Source organism: Urocitellus parryii, chromosome 11, assembly GCF_045843805.1.
Source record: "Urocitellus parryii isolate mUroPar1 chromosome 11, mUroPar1.hap1, whole genome shotgun sequence".
In the NCBI taxonomy this organism is placed as follows: domain Eukaryota; kingdom Metazoa; phylum Chordata; class Mammalia; order Rodentia; family Sciuridae; genus Urocitellus; species Urocitellus parryii.
Genome location: NC_135541.1, coordinates 72,243,956 through 72,264,177, shown reverse-complemented (window position 1 = coordinate 72,264,177; position 20,222 = coordinate 72,243,956). Strand labels below are relative to the sequence as shown.

At 41.1% G+C, this 20,222-nt stretch overlaps 1 protein-coding gene across 5 annotated transcripts in view; it reads left to right on the top strand.

Annotated features, from left to right (window-relative positions):
• Positions 1–1,640: 1,640 nt before the first annotated feature.
• Tgfbr3 (transforming growth factor beta receptor 3) overlaps positions 1,641–20,222 on the top strand; it is a 188,623-nt gene continuing 170,041 nt past the window's right edge. The window contains exons 1-2 of one of the 5 annotated variants that reach the window (XM_026403096.2): positions 1,641–1,935; positions 3,546–3,604. The gene's annotated coding sequence lies outside the window, so the exon portion shown is untranslated. Of the gene's footprint in view, positions 1,936–2,074; positions 2,167–3,545; positions 3,605–6,177; positions 6,197–20,222 lie in introns of those variants that run through there. The other 4 variants (XM_026403097.2, XM_026403098.2, XM_026403099.2 and 1 more) reach the window with 4 other exon arrangements.

The window sequence follows — 20,222 nt, the reverse complement described above, 5'->3', positions numbered from 1 at the left end:
AACCAGGTTATTGAAGGCTTGAGTTCCAAGGTAGGCAAAAGTGGGTTTGAATCCTGGTCCTCCCACTTAATAGCATATACTTTGGGTAAGTTATGACTTCCCTTTATAATAGGGTTTATAGCGCTGAGTCCATATGTATACAATATTTTGTATCCTGCCTGGTATAGAGTTATTTCTTCAAAAGCTGATCATGGATAGTGTGAATGTGGTTCCACAAAGAGCAGTCACTTTATCAGTCTTTAAAGACACTCCTAAATTATCTAGGACTTGACTTCTCTCTCTCTCTCTCTCTCTCTCTCTCTCTCTGTGTGTGTGTGTGTGTGTGTGTGTGTGTGTGTGTGTGTTATTAGGGACTCAGCCAGTAGCAGTGGCACAGGCCTATAATCCCAGTGGCTCTGGAGACTGACAGAGGAGGACTGCAAATTTAAAGCCAGACTCAGCAAAAGCGAAGTGCTAAGCAACTCAGTGAGACCCTGTCTCTAAATAAAATACAAAATAAAGCTGGGGATGTGGCTCAGTGGTGGAGTGCCCTTGAGTTCAATACTCATTACCAACCAACCAACAAAAAAACCCAAACAACAATAACAACATCAACAAAAGCAAACAAATCCAAACCAATCAACCAAACAAAAACCCCACAACCAAACAAACTAGAGATTGAACACAGGGCCTTGCTCATGCTTAGGTAAGTGCTCTACCCCTTAACTACTTAATCCAATGGCAGAGCCAGGATTGGAAGTCATGTTTATGAAACGCCATTCAGTTCATGGTCATTCACCTGCCTATTTGTACAAGAGTGTCCTGTTATATTGTATACCTTTTAATACAAATACGGGGTGTAAACAGAGGATCAAAGCAGTGTTTTCATTACCCTTTCAAGTCCTGCAGGTTGCAGTTCACAGGCACCTGCATGCTGGACGTCGCACCGCCCACCTGTTGTTCACCATGCCGGCCGACCTTAGGGTGACTCCAGAAATGCGGATCTCGTTCCATTATATGTAATTAATTTATTTAGCTAGCTGGGGAAAGGGCAGGGTAGTGCAGCCTCAACTGTCAGCAAGGAAGAGAAAAGACTGCTAGCGTTCACAGTCAGAATGTACCTTGAGATAACAAGCAGGATTAGAGGTTGGGGAAAAAACAAATAGGGCAGAATTTATGTGTGCGGGGGCGGGGGTGCTGTACTGGGGCGTGGGCAGAGGGTGTGATGAGTTTATCTGCGGTTTTAGAATTTTTATATCGAGACAGATGAGCCAAATAAAAACTCAGCTCCTCCAGAGCTGGAAAGTCTGCAGGATCTAGTTTGAGGGAGCGAGTCCTGTAGTTCGTAGCGCGTTGCCCGCTCTTCTTCCTACCCACTGTCCCAACCTGGGCGCTCTGAGCCCGGCCGCACCCGGAGCTCCTTCTCTTCCTTGGCTTCTCCGCCCGAAGGGAGACGCAGGCTTGAGCTGCTCTTGGGGCTCATCCATCAGCCGGGGAGGCTAAGGGGAGGAGAGAGGAGGCGGGAGGCGGGAGGAGGAGTTTCTGGGCGGCCCAGAGCCCCCGGTGGGGACGCAGCGGAGAAGCGCCCTTCCCCCCGCGCGCTGATTGCTGTGGCGTCCTGCCCGACCCCGCCCGCGTGTGTGTGTGAGCGAGAGCGAATGCGCTGGGTCGGCCCGATGGGGGTAATCGAGGGTTTCGGGGACGCCAAGCGGCACTTTCCTCTTCTCAGAGAGTGAGGGAGGGAAGTCGGTGGCTCTCGTGCCGGCCACTTTCCCTGCGTGATTCTCGGAGCTCCCTGCAGGAGGTGAAAGTCCCCGGCGGGTCGGGATGGCGTAGTTGCGCCGCGGCGCAGCAGCTGCCGGAGCTCGCAGCCGCCGAGAGCTGGGCGGGGAAACTTTGCTCTGCTTTCCTCCAATTTGCCGCGGGTGGATCTCCTCTTGACACACCGCCTTGGAGGTACGTGCCGGCTGGTCCGCTCAGCTCTGCAGTGCCAGCCGGGACTCCCTGGCTGTGCAGCTTGCTGGTCACCCGCCGGGCCGCGGGCTCTGCAGGCTGCGCGTTGCGAGTCCCTGGAGCGCGGGCTGTTGGTGCTTAGCTGCTGGGGTCGCCTCGGACGGCAGAACCCCTGGACTTGGGAGGGCGGCCTTGGTCTGACGGTGTTTATACTCGGAGGAGCCAGGACCTGAGGTGCGTGGGAAGCGGCCGTCACCGGTGGCCAGCGTTCGGGGCGATGCGCACTGCTGGGGAGGGATTCTCCAAGCCCGCTTTCACTCTTCCTTTTTGTGGTTCCTTCTGACCTCTGTGGGGTGCGCAGGCCACTTCCCTCCCTGCGCGTGACAGCGTCAGTGGGAAAGGTTTGTTGTGGGTTTGCATTCAATTGCTGTGGCAGAGGCCGCGTCTCCAGGACTCACGCACCCACGCGACCCGGCGCTCCTAGCCGGCCGCACCCCGAGGGTGCTCCTCGGGTTGTGCCGTGCGCTGCTGCTGCAGCCCCAGCGGAGTACTCACCCGCATTAACTTGGCCGCTCATCGCGATTTATTTTGAAGGCTCTCTTAAGTGTGTTAACTTGGTTCCGACAAACTTGGAAATCTTGGGCTATTGCTAGAAGAATCCGACTTGTTCTTATTAGGGCACTTTCCGGAATCACATAGTGTAGGGGAACCGGCATGTCAAGCAGGCCCTACCTTGGCAGAATAGAACCCTATAGATTTGGGGTTCATACAGAAAGCTACGACAGTATAATCGTCCCTTTTCCTTAGCTGTGAAATGGGAATAACAGTACTGGTCCCCTAAATGTTGCTGTGATGATTGAACGAGTTTTTTTGTGCAAGGTGCTAGAGCAGTGCCTGGCTCCAGGGAAGCGTTGCCAGGTGTTAGCAGTGCTTGTCCCAGCATTGGCGTGACACAGCGGTGAGGGTAGGGGGACTATAGGAGGGACAGATTGAGATGCGGAACCAGGCGTTTTCTGAGTTCCATCTTCACTAGATGAAGTGATAGGTTTGGGAGGATAGAAGTCGTCACAAAACAGATCAAGATCTTGTCATCTTCCTGAAAGGGTATTTCATACTGCAGTTACTTCAGTGTGAATTCACCTGTATCTTTTCGGTAGTAATAACTGACGTTTATTGAGCCCTTCCTATGTACCAGAAATTTTGTGTTTGTACTGACCTGGTGGCACTTAAGCATCACATCAACTCTATTGTAAAAACACTATTAATAGACCCATTTTACAGATAAGACTGTAGAGGGTAAGTTACTTGCCCAAGATCATGCCCAACTTTCCATTAGTTCTAACTCCTCAACTAGCTTGATCAGCTGGGCAGAGAGCAGTCAGATTTGTGTGTGATGAATAGATGACCTTCACTCATCACCCAGCTTCCCTTCTGAGTTCAACACATCTTTTGAAACTTAGATAACATATCTGTGATTAATTTAGGTGAAAAAAAATATATGTATGTATATATAAAATTTCAGTTCCTCTGAAACTGGTTCCAAATAGTTATAAATAGAACTGACTTGTGTTAATATGGATCTTTATTCTTAATTTCTTTTATTAATTTTCCAGACATTGTTGATCACCGTTACTTGGCTTCCTTAGGAAACAGCTTGAGGCTGGCACAGGAGGTAGGGAAATAATTCTTACCCCCTTAAGGGCTATTAAAATGGAATTGATTTCATGCCATTGTGTCAGTTAAAGGATGTTGCTCTGTTTCTTGGTCTTCTCTGCTTTTTGGCTTTACTTCTACATTGTTTAGTGTTTCAAAGCTTCAGCATATTTTTTGCCCTTTACTTTGTCTTTGCCATTTGTCAGCGTTAATTTTTCCTGTTGTGATGGAATCTGACCATTATATGGCAGCTTTGCTTAACAACTGTTGATTCGGCTCATGTTTTTAAATATAAAATCACCAACTTAACTTTTGAACACCAGAACTTCAAAGGCAATCCCTGGGGAATTCATTGTTATTTTTAATATTAACCAATAGGGGGAGCACAAAATACTATTAATGTCTATAAATCATACAAACCAGTTTGGAAGGTGTTAAACATACATTTTAGAAGAGAAAAATGTTGTGCCTTCTTCTATCAAAATAACCAAGTTGCTTTTTGCATTTGCAATAAAAGAACTGTATTTAATTTCAACCCATTAAAATAACAATGATTTTTGAGGACAGGGCCTGTATATTGGATGTGTCAAAAACCCGAGGGTGGCTGGATAGATATTAAATACACACATCCATGTTCTTCTTATTTTTTTTTCAATTTGTTTTCTTTAGGAGGTATGCATGTAGAATAATTTTGTGTAGTTTGAATAGTATTTCATGTTATTGAAAAAACTGGTAATCCAGGGAAATCCATCCCGAATCCTCTTGTAACTCTCCTTATTTAACGTTCTCTCTCAATATACCCACCCTCTCTTTTGTACTGGTGATTGAACCTAGAGGGGCTTAACCACTGAGCCATATACCAAGACCATTTTTATATTTTATTTAGAGACAGGGTCTTTCTGAGTTGCTTAGGGTCTCGCTAAATTGCTGAGGCTGGCTTTGAACTCACCAACCTCCTTCTTCAGCCTCCCAAGCTGCTGGGATTACAGGTGTGCACCATCATCTTTGCCTGGCTATTTAACTTCTTATATAAAACCGGTTGTAATGAATTGTTCTCAGACTAGTGCACTCACAGTTCTGTTATTATTATGTTTCATTAACATCTTTCAAGAGCAAGACAATAGAAGATTGTTCACCCTAAGTTACAACAATTCTATTACTGTGCATTCTTCAGAGGCATATATTTTAGTATAGGTTGAATATGCTTTATCTGAAATGCTTGTGACTGGAAGTGTTTTGGATTTCTTCAGATTTTGAAATATTTGCACATGTATGATGAGATGACCTGAGAAAATGATCCAAATCTAAACACAAAATTTGTTTCATATAGACTTTATAGCCAAAAGGTAATTTTATATAGCATTTTTAGTATTTTTTTAAATATTTATTTTTTAGTTATTGGCGGACACAACATCTTTGTATGTGGTGCTGAGAATCGAACCCGGGCCACACGCATGCCAGGCGAGCGCACTACCGCTTGAGCCACATCCCCAGCCCTTTAATATTTTTTTTTTTTGACTTTGACTCATCACATAAGGTCAGACGAATAATTTTCCAAATGTGATGTCATAATAGTTCTGAAAAAATTTTGAATTTTGGAGCATATTTTATTTTGGATTAGGGATGTTCAATTTATCATATTCAATGTCAGCATAGGTATCTATGATGTATCTATGGGTGGCTATACCTATAAATACATGTGTAAACAATATTTAAGAGTTAACATGCTTGGAAGGTAGGTTTGATGGCACATGTCTGTAATCCCAGCAACTCAGGAGGCTGAGGCAGGGGGTTGCAAGTTTGATGCTACCCTGGCAACTTAGTGAGACACTGTTTAAAAAAAAAAGCCAGGTGGGTGTAGGGGACTGGGGATGTAGCGCAGGGGTAAAGCATCCCTGGGTTCTATCCCCAGTATCCTCTCCCACCCCAAGTTAGTCAAACTGACAATTTAAGTTTTCTCTCTTTGCCATTTTATAGGCCATTTTCCTTTCTTATTTCTTGTGTATCACACAGTTTTGATTTAACTTTACTTCATAAAGTTAGGGTCATGTGGATCCTATTTTTAAGTGACTTTCAAATTTAGCCCCTTCTTTCAAAATTTCTACCATTGTACTTACTACAGGGTAGCATTTATTTGGGATCTCATTAGTCTTCCATGCACCCATCTAGTTTACTTTCTCCACAAATGTTTATCAACCTCCTACTCACTAATTGGCTTATGGTTTCTGGTTTTAGAGTTCAGCAAATTAACTATACTTATTCATCTTAGCAGGGGGCTAAGATGCCTTAAGGATGCCTAGGGCTTTGTCACCCAAAACCTTTAAAGATTGACAAAATTGGTTTGCTGGAAGGAAGCTATTGTCCCATTCTTTTTAAGACTCCAAGGAATTAATCTTTCCTTTTTGTATGAAACTTGGTTGTAGCTTGTAAAAGTCAGGTGACTGCTTGCCTGAGAGCCCAGGGAACTAAAAAATGTCCTTTGCAGGTCATTACTGACTTCTTTTAGTATGTAAGGGATGACCAACTTCCTGGGATCATAAATCTGTGAAAGGTTCTGACTTTATATTTTAAGCATAGAAGACAGAATAATTAGAATTCACAGAATGGCTGGGTAAGTTGTAACATAGCTGTAATATTTTTCCTGGACGATTCTGTTCTGTAGTCACTTTGAATTACCAGTTCTTGATAATTCATTATGATATGTATGTTTCTGTCTTTTCATTTCTTTTTTTTTTTTTTTTTTTTAAAGAGAGAGTGAGAGAGGGGAGAGAGGGGAGAGAGAGAGAGAGAGAGAGAATTTTTTTTAATATTTATTTTTCAGTTCTCGGCGGACACAACATCCCTGTTGGTATGTGGTGCTGGGGATCGAACCCGGGCCGCACGCATGCCAGGCGAGCGCGCCACCGCTGAGCCACATCTCCAGCCCCCTGTCTTTTCATTTCTAATGGATGAAAATTTATAATTACCAAGTTTATTAGTTAAAAGAGGACAGTCTTCTTTTTTGCTCTAATAATTATTTTAACAGTAGTAATATTGTAATTTTGGTCAGTTTAATGGTAGATTTTCCTTATATTTTCAAATGTTTTTAATTTTTTTAAATTTAAAAAATGTTAGAAAATTTTGTAATGAGTTGGATAAGTGTTTTTAAGGATCTTTAACTTAAAAAGCAATCTCGTATTGCCATTAGGAATGTGGGCAATTTGGAATGTATGAGTGAATCTAGGGTCATATGAAAAGCTAGCCTTTAACAAATAATAGTGAGCCTTTAACGGATTTAGTAAGGGCGTTTACGACATTGGAAGAAAATTAAATGTACTAAGATGAATGGCAGTAATTTCTGGGGTTCCACATCTTCAGAGTAACACTTGGAATGAGAGCACTGTTACTTTGTAGCATTTCATAAAACACAAGCTGTTGCTAATTTGTTCAGTTTCTAGTCAAGATGAAATAAATTAACACCACTTGGAAAGGCTTTACAAAAAGGATCCGGGTCCATTTCCTGGGCTCTGTTCATTTCTAGATTTCTTGTTTTCTATTTTTTTTGAAATAGCACATTTGCTTGTTAACTGACATTGAGCTTTATTTTCTCTTCTTGCAAAGTCCTTTCTTAAGATTTAGCACAGATTTCCAACCATTCTCCCTCTCCATCTTAGGGACTAGTAATTGATCTCTTGCTCTCTCAGCCAAGATGTGTGCAATATTTTGTGTTTAAAACAACATTGATATAAATTCTGCCTGAGGCAACTCTTGTTTGGACCTTATCCAACATTTTTTATTCTTTAGCTTTCTAGGCTAGAGATGGAGACTTAATAGGTTGACAGTTACCTAAATATGATAGAGACCATATTTTAAATGGAAGGCCTGGAACAGGAGCTCCAGACATATCAGTCCATCCTGACATATCTTTCAGATGATAATAACCGTATAGGTAGGGATAAGTTAATATCTAGTATTGTTTGTGGTGATTCCTTTATGTTGAAATCTCCTAATCTGGAAAGAGCACTCTGAGTGATATGTTGAGTGGAACAAAGTTCATTTTCAAATTTAATGTTAAAGTGTTGCCAGGATAATAATTTAGAATTAAGTCTGAAATGTTAGCCCTATATTTACTTTAATAAAAAGGATACCCCAGTACCCCAAATAAATAAATAAAAAAAAGATAATGCAGAAGCATGTGCTCTCCCTACCTCTTGAACACTGGACTCTTAGTGAGAAGGGCCTTTCAAGTTAGGAGCTGTGTCAGGAGGATGAAGCACTTGCTTTTCTGTCTTTCCAAGTACCTAATTTGCTTATCTTGTATATGCTGAAGGTCAGGTTTTGGTGTAAAATTGCAGATAGACCATTTGTAAAAACACATTTAAGTTGATTAGTTCCTGAAAAAAATGATCTTTAGAAAACAATCTTCACAGACACTAGTCCTTGAGCTTCCCTGTTGATCAGATTACCTTGGGAGATGGTCTGCAATTTCAGACAGGAAGGCCAACACTACCGATAGGCAGAGTGGAGGGCCCAACAGAACTTTGGATTTCTTTTTCTTTTTCTTTTTTTTTTAAAGAGAGAATTTTAATATTTATTTTTTAGTTTTCGGCGGACACAACATCTTTGTTTGTATGTGGTGCTGAGGATCAAACCCAGGCCACACGCATGCCAGGCGAGTGCGCCACCGCTTGAGCCACATCCCCTTGGATTTCTTTTTCACTATTTTATTAATGGAAACTTGATGAATACTTAATTCCATTTGGTGTGTGAAAAGAGTCCCTTTGGAGAGTATCATTCTATTAGCATTTTTAGTGATTTATGTATTTTGACAGTATGATATTGGTCCTTGGAAGCAAAAATGCACTGGTGGCTATTTGCAAATTTCATTTCATAATTATCTAAGTGTATGATAATTTTTAGAGCAGAAAGTGGCTTTTTTTACCCCTTATACTGGAAGGTTATTTGAGGTGAGATACTTAGATTCTAATTACAAAGCTCCATGTTCATGTGGTAGTATCCTAAGTTTTTTGGCATGATCCTCAGTGTTGTTATGTTATCTCATTTTTATGCTTTTTTTTTTTCTGTAAAACAAAACCTGCTCAAACACAAAACTCTTGAGTGTCTACGAAGTATAAATCTTTCATTTTGTTATATTAGACTTTGTGCAGTTGGCTGGCAAATTAAATGCAACTTGGAGGGAAAGCACCATTGACTCATTACAAACATTTTTCATCATTGCAGTGTAAGGTCTTCCCTATGTGTGTGGGAGAAGTTTCTGATCTTCTAAATGAACATGTTTATTATTGCTGGTCTCTCTTTTTGCCAAAGGCTTTTTGAACAAGTATTCCTATTAGTTTTATGAGTTTTGTGACCTTCAAGAAATTGTTACTTGTCATGTATTCATAATATACTATATGAATCATGAAGAACGATTTGTTTTGTGAGGATACACCTGTCTTTTTGTTTTTAACCCATGACATTATCTACCACAGTTGCAGGACATGATGTTTTTGACAAGAGCCAAGGTAAGGATGACCAACTTCTTACATTTCACATTTTCCTATATTTATGCCTTTTTCAGACCGTTGGCATCTTTATTTCATTGCTTGATATATTCACTCTCTAAGATGCTCAAGACATTAAATTTATTATGGGCTAAGTGAAGAGGGTTTCTTTAGAACCAGTTCTACTAGATTATTGAAAATACCTCTAGAAAGTGTCCCATGTAGATACCATGTTGGGTGGGGCTTTTGGTAATGTCTGAATGGGAAATAAGTGAACTCAAAGCAGGATTTCACTTAGCTTAAATGGGTAGAGAGGTGAGGAGAGGGAGGGAGGTCTCCGATTTATTAGGAGAAAGTTCACTTTTGCATAATAATAAGGGATTTAAATGTTTTCTTTGGAATTAATATAGATTTCAAGTAGGTACATAGATAAGAGCTTTGCAAAAGACATTTTTGCTAAAGTTGAGGTTCTATAACTGGCAATTCTTATAACCCCGAAGGATCTTATTCTCTAAAAGCCAGGAAAAATCAGTCTGTTTCCAATTATGTATCACAAAAAATAGTGAAGTTAAGCCAAGAAAAATGATCATTTGGGAGTTAGGTTGCTTTTTTTTGCAGAGGGTCTAGGAGAAAGAATTGTAGATGCACATTTTAAAGAATCTGCTAGTTTTTCTGTTGAATTCAGATGTTTCTCAAGTGTTCTGTATTGGAAATTCAGAATAATTTTAGGATTAAAGACTTGTTCCTCTTTTGGCTCTTTTCTTTTTCTCAGAGAGCACATCGAAGGGCAGTTAGGCAACTTCTGCTGACACTAACTGCTCTGGGCCCAGTGTTCTGGGTCCCAGCTTGGATTTTTGGTGAAGCCCTTTTCTATCTGATTGATGCAATTTATGGATCCATAGATCCACAGTATCACACGTGGTCGTTGGTGCTATGGACTTTTGTTACACTTACCTTCCTTTCAGCTGAAATGCAGTCCTTACTGCTCAGCAGTATTCTGCTAAGGGAGAAAAGGCAAGGATGTGAGTGTGAGAAGAGGTCTAATAGTTGGACAATACGTGGGTGGATATGTTGTCCTCGATACTTATTAGAAGCAACTAGCCTTTCTGAATGCCTGCTGCTAGTTTCAGGATTAGTGGTCCTATGAGACCTGGGTGGGTAACTAAGAAACATCCTTTCCATCACCAGAAGATCATCCCCCAGTAGCAGCTCTTGGTTCCTGTTTCTCACACCTTACACCTCCACAGAGTGTTGAATAAGACTTTCCTGATGGTACAGAATCTCTGATAACAACTAGTCTTGCCAGAGCTGGTGGTGTGTTAGCTCTTGGTTCTTTTCTTCTCACCTTCCATTTACTTCTCAGCCTGCGGCAGGCAGGCTCCCACGCCCACCACACCATGACAAGCCAGAAAAGGTGCAAAGTGCAAAATTCTGAGCCTGCTTTCAGTCAGCATCTTCATTGTTCTTTCCCTCATGCGTTTTTTTTGCTTTACTCTCCTCTTTTCCCCACATTTGATTCTCTTGGTTTCCTCAACGTTACTTCTGGTTTTCCCTTGAATGTTCCTGATCTCTCTGCAGTCTTCCTTTTCCATGATGGATCCCCACATGTTGGCATTTGTATTAGTCCATTTTCTGTTGCTGTAACAAAAAAGCCAAGACTGGCTTACTTATCCAGAATAAGGTTTATTCAGTTTACAGTTCTAAAGGCTGGAAGTTCAAGATTGAGTGCATTTGGTGAGGTACTTCTTGCTGGTGGGGGACCTGTTGCAGAATTTCTAGGTAGGTGCAGGGGTAGACAGAGCATTCTAGCTCTGGTCTCTCTTCCTCCCCTTATAAAGCCACAGTCCCATTGGATTAGGGCCCCATCCTTATGGTCCAGTTTAACCTTAATTACCTTCCACCCTCCGCATCCAAATACCATGGTTGGATCAAGTTCCTATCCTCTTAGTACCTCAATATGGATATTAGAATTCAACATGAGTTTTGGTGGAGACAAATCATTAGCGGCATTTCCCCTTTCTTTTCTTTTCATTTCTCAATCTACCTTTAGTTGCTCATTTCCGTGCTTCATTGGCCATGTCTATGTCAGGAACTTCCAGTTTCTTCATTTCATACCTATATTTTCAGCAGCCTGTTATTCTGCAGTGACACCTGGTTATTCTGTAGGTCTTTCCATTAAAACTAATCCCCAAACCCAAATACTACTCTGTGGTCCACAGTCTCAGATTGGGGACTTCCTTAATGACCTTCGGTTATGCTGTTATATATCAGTATAACAAAAGATAAGGAGAAAAGGTTTATTTTAGATCACAATTTTAGAGATTTGACTCCATGATCTATTGACCGTGTTGTGTTGGGCCTGTATTGAAGTAGCACATCATGGTGGGACTGTGTGGCAGAGCAAAACCACTTACCTCATGTCTGGGAAGCAAAAAAGAGGAAGAGAATAGGATCCCATAATCCCCTTCCAAAGACCTGAAGACCTCCCACTAGACCCTACCTCTTAAGGATTCTACTCTCTCCCAATATTGCCACCATCGGGACTGTTCCTTTAGTATATAGGCCTTTGGGAGACATTCAAGATCCAAACCATAACAGAGTGTTACCGTCTTTGTATCCTGAGTGTCTAGTATGGGCCTGATGTATGATATGTGTTTTCAAATTAAATTCTTTGACTCAGTGTCACTGCAGTTAAAGCTTTGAGGAAAGGTCAGGATTATAGTTGATATAAATATAATCATAGACAAGACGAAGGCAATCAAATCAGAATCAGAATTTGAGATTAGAGCAGGGCTTAGAATACTCTTCTTTAAGGCCCTTTAAAGATGAGAACAACCATAGAGGATAGGTGGTCTTTCCAAGATCACACAGTGAGTGAGCAGTTTTCTCCCTAACCCCTTTGTAATCTAGTTTCCACCCAATAGCCAGAGTGACTCTGATAAAACCTAAGCCAGATCCCATCATGCCTTGCTTATCACTCTCAACTGCTCCTGTCTTTTTCACACTTTAAAAGCCAGAATCCCTACAGTGATCTGTGAAGTCCTCTGTGGTAGCTGACCATTCCCAGGTTTCTTGCTGCTGCTTGCTCACTCTGTACTAGCTGCACTACTTTCTGTTTCCTGAGTTTCCTTGCACACTTTGTGTCAGGGCCTTCACGTGTCCTGTTTTTTCTCACTTTGAATGTTTTCTTCCTAAATATCTATAGCATTCACTTCTTTTAGGTCCTGGCTCACAACAAGGAAACAAACGCAAGACTCACATGCATGTCTGTGCTTTGTATGTTTTCTTAGCACTTATTTCTACCTAACACACAGTTCTGTATCTTGTTTGTAATCTGTCTCCCTGTCTAGAATGGAAGTTACATGAGGGCAAGGATTTTTATGTTTGTTCCTTATCCAATTCCCATGTCAAGAACAGTCCTGGTGTAGAGAAGGCCCTTCCTTAAATATTCGTGGAATGAATAAATTAGGGAGAAAAAGTAAGATTTTATAGATTCATTATACTCCAGTTAAACATATGCTCGGGGCATTCAAAAGGGAACACATCAGGCCTGTCCGGAAGAAGGAGGATCTGATTTTTTAAAGCCTCATTTAAGACTTGTTGGAGTAGAACATGGATCTCTTTTTAATTGTCTGACTTGAAGGAGCAACCCTGGGCTCTCTCCAGCCTTACAAGTGGTTTGGGAAGATTCCCATTTTACCTCTAACAGGCATGGACTTGCTGTGGTTTCTCTCTGCCTGTGGTTTGCCCTCTAACCCATCCAGATACAAAGATGAAAAATTAACAGAGCAGTAAGGGACAGAGCTGGAGGAGAGGGTACTGGGCAGAGGGGAAGAATTTCCCCTGTGGCCCTGATATCTTCCTTTAGCTCTGATCCCATGCCCTTGATGGCTTCTGGTATCTTCTAGAGGTGGTTCTGTGCTCCAAGGAACAGTCTTGAGACTGCCAGGCCAGATGCTTTTTTTTGAGTTTTGCTTTTCTGTTCTGTTTTCTTTGAAAACAAATGTTTGTTTTAGGTAAAAAGAACATTGGAGAAAGGATGTAAAAAAAAAAAAAAAATTAACATCTTAATTTTGAAGTGCAGTTTGAACCCTTCTGAAGACGGAGGATTGTAGTTGAAGTTGCTGCTTGCTTCTGTCAAGTGATGCCAACGAGGAGTGAAGATGGGTGGGACCAGTCCTATGAAACCAATAACTTACACCTAAGGGGCGAGAAATTCTGTCCTGAAGAGGTGTTGGATTCTGGAGGGCAGGGGGTGTGGAGTGAAGAGCATAATTTATATTAGTGTGATAGTAAGGCTAGAGTAAAGTGCCTCTCCTTCTTAGTGAGATAACATCAGTATGGTTCCATACAGGACTCTTCTCCTCAGGACAGGAAGCCCAGCCAAGGAAGTCTAAGGCTTAGGAGGAAGTTGTTGGCCAGGGACAGAGCCAAGCAGTGTAATTTAACCCTGGGATTCAAAACCTCCAATTGAAAATGAATTGTTCTGAATGGAGCTGAGTTATCGATGACTAGTTCACAATAATCATAGCTATCATTTCCTGAACCCTAACAACATACTGGGTATTAAGTGCTTTAAATGGTATTAATTTACTTAATCTTCCTAACAACTCTGTGAGGGAGACAGACACATTATGCCTGCTTTACAGATCAGGCTTGGAGGTTTAAGTAAGTTGCCCATAATTACATTGTTTGGAAGAAGTAGAGCAGAGATTTGAACCCTGGTGGGCTGTAGGGGCTGCACGCTTCAACAGCACTATAGAACGCACCAAGGACCTTTGCCATTGCTATTTCCACTTCCTGGGATGCATTTCCCTCAGATGTTATCACAGCTTTGCTCTCACCTCTGTGCTTACATGCCACCTCATCTGGGAGGCCACCCCTGGCCTCCTGCTAAAATAGCATCCCTCCTTTCATTACTGTCTCTCTTTACCCTGCTTTATTTTTCTTTCTAGGTCTTACCACAGTTTGTCACATATATTTGTTGTCTGTCTGCCTCCATCAGAAGGTAAAACTCTTTGAAAACAGATGTGTTTAGTTCATTGCTTTGTGTCCAGCTCCTTAAACAAGGCCCAACATGAGGTAGATGCTTGAAGTTCCATCCCTTATCTGTTGGTTTATCATTTGCTCATAAATGCTTGTTGAATGACTGAATGAATGAAGTAAATATAATTGCTGGTCAAGCTTTTGCAAGCCTGATTTCAAAGCAAAATAAGTTGTCTCTGTGTCACATCTCATCAGACTGCCTATTACCAGAGTGACTGCCTATTTGGAGCCTGGTTGGTAACCACAGTGGTTTCTTGATTAGGCACTGACCCTGCCGTTTTTCTTTTTTGGAAGCCAGCTGTTTTGGGAGGAACCCCAATTTGTAGTGGGTAAGAGGATGGGCTATGTAATTAGACCTGGACTCAAATCTTGGTGCGAGGACTTAATGGTTGGTGATCTCAGGCTTTCTTAGCATCTTGAAGCCTTACTTTTTTCATTCTCAAATGGAATACCTGGGTGTGGGTGACACATGCTTATAACCCCAGCAACTAGGGAGGCTGAGGCAGGAGGATTGCAAGTTTGAGGCCAGCTGCAACAACTTAGTGAGGCTCTAAGCAACTTAGTGAGACCCTGTCTCTAAATAATAATAAAATGAAAAAGAAAGGGCTGGGAATGTGGCTCAGTGGTTAAGTGTCCCTGGGTTTAATCCCTGGCACCAAAAATAAAAATTAAAAAAATTAAATGGAGGCAAGAGCAAACAGGGTGCTTGAGAGAATGGAATGATATCCTAGGGGCTCAGTAGTCAACAGATATTCTGTGGGGTCAGAGAAGAAAGTAGGGTGTGAGCCTCTAATAAGAAGGGGAATGAGGAACAAACACTTGAATAAGCACAGAATAATTACAGAGGGGAAGAATTTCTCTGTGGCCCTGATATCTTCCTTTAGCCACAGCCTTGGCTTTACCACTAACTAGCTGTGCATCAGTGGGCCAGTCAGTCATGGAGTCTTTCTGATCCTTGGTTTGCTAATCTAGTGGATTTTGTTTATCTGTAACATACTGAGTTGGCTCTGAGTAGAAGTTAACATGGCACAAATTATACACAAAATGTTGAGGAGGCAGTGTTCAGGGTGAGATGGGATTAATTAGAAGTGGCTTTGGAATGAGAAGACGGGAATGAGTAGGGTTCCTGGACTTTGAAGAAGAGCATAGAAATGGTAGGTTTGGATAAAATGAGCAGATCTGGACAAAATTTAAGTTTTGCGTTTGATTTATAATTTTCATTGTTGGGAATATGCCACATTTAAATATTCTTTTGGTTCAAATAAGTTATAGATTAAACACACTAATGCAGTATTGGTATATTATTTACTTGTATGTTATCAAGTTGAATGTGATTGTTGAATAATAGTTTCTAACTTAAAGTTATTGCTGCTAGCCATGATATGATTATGCATTTCAAAGTTTATTTATTTATTTATTTTGTGTGTGTGTGTGTGTGTGTGTGTGTGTGTGATGGTGCTGGGGATTGAATCCACAGCCTCACATGTATCAGGCAAGTTCTCTACCACTGAGCCACAGCCCCAACCTCTCCACAGATATTTTTGAAGTCTTGTTTTCTAGAGAGGATTCAGGATTGGTCATGAGTCCATATAATGACAATTATATGTAAGATGTAGAATAAAAATTGTTTAATATTTTAATAATAGAGATGAAGCTAGTAAGTCCTAGAATGTCTGAATTCATAAAATACATTGATGGTAGAACTCCTGCCCACTATTGCTTTGAGGGTGCCTTAAGGTCCAACCATTATCTGTTGATTTATCATTTGCTATCAAGACATGTTGTAACAATTTATCATTCATCCATACTACTTTTATTGTAATGTATGCATGATATTTTATTATTTATTTTTGTGGTGCTGGAATGTAACCCAGTTTCTTGCATATGCTAGGGATGTGCTCTACCACTGAGATCTACCTGAAGCTTTTTGTCAATGTCCAGTGCTTGCTAGGGCCTGGGGGATCATGACTGTCGTCTTGGGAATGTTAAGTGTGCTGAGTTTTGCTGGAATAATTGCAGCTTCATGATATAAATCCTCTTGATGACAGCTTGTTCCTCATTCTAAGTAGGTGGGTTGGTTTGGTGGAAGTGCTAGGCTGAGTTCCACCGCCCCCTGGCTAAACCTCTGCTGCTAATATGGGAACCATAAAGTAGAATGGAGGAAGGATACGTAGCCAGGTCCCTATAACTTATACCAGAAATATTGAGACCGTGCCTTCCCCATCATTTGGAAGCAGTTTTGCAATATCATGACTATCATTAGGACTTCGATCTTATATTGAATTTGGAATCATTTTTTTGGTGATGGGGAGAATTTTTGAAATTCTAGATAATAAAGTCTCATCTCAAAATGAATATGAAGCTTTCTATAAACTACAATTTGTATGATCTCACTACTGATAATTGACTTATTATTATTTTTGGAAGTTTTGGGGCTGTTTTTTAACATTAAAACAACAGTGACTGTTATTGATTTAAAATGGACAGTGGGACTGGGGGCTGGGGTAGCTCAGTGGTAGAAAGCTTTCCTGGCAAGCTTGAGGACCTGTGTTCAATCCTCAACGCCAAGCAGGGGTAGGGGGCGGTGTGCAAAAAAGACTGTGGGACAGAATGTAAGTAATATTTTTAAGTACCATGTCCACATTCTATCTCATATATTATAATCGAAGTGTTGTTATCATGTTACAGGAGAGTGAGAGGTAGAGACTGGTATGCCAGGTTTTGAACTCCCAAATATAGTTCTGTATTAATTCTAGCTTAAAAGGACACACCCTCAGAAATGTTAAGTAACAGAAATCTTTGGATGCAAAAATTATAAATGTGAAAAGGTGTTTTTTTTTTAGAGTATTGCAAGGTGGTGAAAAATCCACTTGTGAATTTGAATAAAATGTGGTCTTTCACCAACTTGTGAAATGTATCTATGCCTTCCTTCCCCTGTGTTGATATATTTTACTTGCGAATGAGGTCTGTTGTGCCTGGGCCTTTTAGAATCCACTTGGGTTGCTGGAAGAATTCTAGACAGCGGGTGGTGAGGCTGGGCTGTGCCCTGGAGGGGCAGTCTACCTTTTCTTTGAAGGTGGCCAGTGCAAGCCGGAGAGAGTGAGCCCAGCGGCTCTGCTTCCCTCCTACCCTCTGTGGCTCCTGCCTCCCTCTGCCTCCCTCCCCACAAGTCTTCACATGAAATTCCTGCCCACTAGTACAGCAGTTTAGGAGTAATCTTCCTCTTTTCACTTCCTCCTGCTGACAGCCACAGCACGCTGGGACTTTCATTACTCCTAGGCCTCAGGATAATAAATGTCTTTGGTTAAGACAGCCTGTTAATGATAAGTAATGATAGTTTTTCTGCTGTGTATGCACTGTCTCATTTGATTCTTATAGCAACCTTGTGACCTCGTTAAGTTTAGTTTATTACTCCTTACAAAGGAACAAACTCAGGTTCCATTCTGATTTCAACCACCATTCTTTCTTGTCTGACCTGCTGTAAGAATTTCCATACAGCATTCAGGGAAATAGTTAAAAACTCAATCTGAGCCAGGTGATATATGCCTTTCATCCCAGTAACTCAGGAGGCCACAGCAGGAGGATCACAAGTTTGAGGCCAGCCTGGGCAATTTAGTGGGACTCTGTCTCAAAAAATAATAAGGGTTGGGGATGTGGCTCAGGTTCAATCCCCAGTACCAGAAAAATAAAAAGTGGTGGTGCACACCTGTAATCCCAGCTACTCAAGAGGCAGAGGCAGGAGTATCAAAAGTTTGAGGCAGCCTTGGCAATTTAGTGAGGCCTTATGTCAGATAAATAAATAGGGATGTTGCTCAGTGTCAGAGTGCTTGCCTAGCTAGTGTGAGACTCTGGCTTCAATCCCCAGGACCAGAAAACAACATCAACTCCAATCTGATCATCCCCTTTGAATCTCTTCTTATCTTCCCTTTGAATCTCTTCTCTTCCTGTGGGCTTGCTGCAGAATCAGGACCTGTAAAACCTCTTCTCCCTGAAGGGTCTTGCCTTGCTTGACCTTTTAAACCTCTGTTTACCCTTAGGATGTGGATACTCTTCCTCTAGCGCATATAGAATTGTGTAGTTACATATTTGTGATTATTTGTCTTTTTTTCCACCAGACTGAAAGCCCATTAATGAAAGAACATGTCTCTTTGCTTGGCCATTATATCCCCGTTACCTGGCACAACATAAGCAATAAATAAAGATGTATTGTTAGAAGCAATGACGCTCAGAAAAGTAAATGGCTTGCCTAAAGTAATGAATGATATTACTTTTGCCAGAATGTAAGCGCCAGGAGGGCAGGAGCGTGGGCTCCTTTTTTCATTACTAAACCCTTGGCATCTTGAACAGTGTCTGGCACATAGTAGTGATAAATATTTGTTGAATACCGATTGTGCTTAGATATGATTCCAAAGATTTCTCAACCAAATCCAGGATTTTTTCCTTCTCTGTGCCAAATCTGTCTACAATGGAGATTGGAAACTGTCCAGTTCCCTTGTGTGATAGAGAAACCTGAGAGTCACTGCTGTGACAGTTAGGTGGCTTTGCTTTCTGTGTACAGGTCCTAAAGGGCATCCAAATGTCATCAAACAACCATATCTATTCTAACATCCTGTACACCCCTTTTTATAGGCTGCCAAGCTAGATATTGATGCCATTCATGCTGCCTCTTTCTGAATCCCCTAAATAGCAGGTTGAATAGCCATCAGAACAGTTTCTCTACGAGCTTTTCTTAAAATCACATGCAGACTTAACTGTGTGTTTCTAAAAAAAAAAAAGAAAACATTTTTTCCCCCGATTAAATGGTGGATTGTAAACATTGTAAAGATCTTTCTGAAACCATTCCATGTTCAGGCTACCAGTAGCTCAGGTTTTTCTTACTATTTGAATTTAGGCAATGGTAATTTTTAAAATTCTACTCACTATGTCTGTGTCCTTGAGATTTTCAAATTTGTTCAATCTCTGATTTCTCCTGCTGATTTCAGGTAAAACAGTGTTAGTGTTAGAATGTGACAGTCACAGGTTCGTGCTTCATCTTGACCTTTGCATTTTTAAAGAGCTTTGAGTTCAGCAGTACCAAGGATGGTTTATTATTATAACTGCCACCATGGTCTTGCAGTTGAGTCACCGTTGTGATCAGTAATCATTTGCGCAGAGTGCATATCAGTGTCTGATAGTAGCCATGGCAGACTTCCCCCTCTTTTGGAAAAAACGTTGTTTTGTTTTCAGAGATTGAATGTTGAGAGGACAACATGGTTTCTAGTTTGTGACAACAGAGCTGAAATTGGGAGGTAGAGCGGTAGTCATGGACAGAGACCGAGCCTTGCCTCTGTCCTGTTATTTTGGGCAAGTGTAAGTCTTGGAATTTGGGGCTCATCTTCATCAGTGAAATCCTATGGATCTCTTTCAGTTTGAAAAGCCATTCATATATCTTTAGCATGTTAAATTTTTTAACTGTGTAATTGATCAGTTACAAATTAATTATGATGTAGTGTTGACTGAATAATCTCATATAGGTAAATATGTTAGCCATCAAAAGGATAGTTAGTATTTTTCTTTTTTTCCTGATCATTAGCCTACTGCTAGACACCCATTTTTCCAGTTTTTTTTCTCTAAGGTAGACCAAGATTTGCTCTAAAACTAAACAACAACAACAGTAAAAACTCAGCCAGGCAATCTTGTTCCCAACCAATTCCTTTTGAACATTGGTTTAAACCCAGGATGGTGTTAAGGTTAGGGTTTTTCATCGAATCCCAGTCTTCACTTGAGTGCTTTGTTGGATCACCAGGGAATGTGGGACAGCATGCTCAGTTTAATGGCCTCAGAAATGAACAAAGACAAACTCTTGAAATTAGCAAAATTAGTAGCACGTTCTTTTTTAATTCATGAGGTTCTTTTTCAGAATTTTATTCTCTTAGTTTATGAATACTCCATGTTCTCATACCCCTTGAATGGAACACATTGCTTTGAAATGTGGGCAAAGTGATTATTCTACCCCCAGTCGTTCTTTCAGGATCTCAGAGGACCTATCTATTTTTTTTGAAAGGCAGCATGGAGTTCATAAAGTCCAAAGAGATTCAGTGAAATCAAAAAACCAGGGCCTGAAGTCTT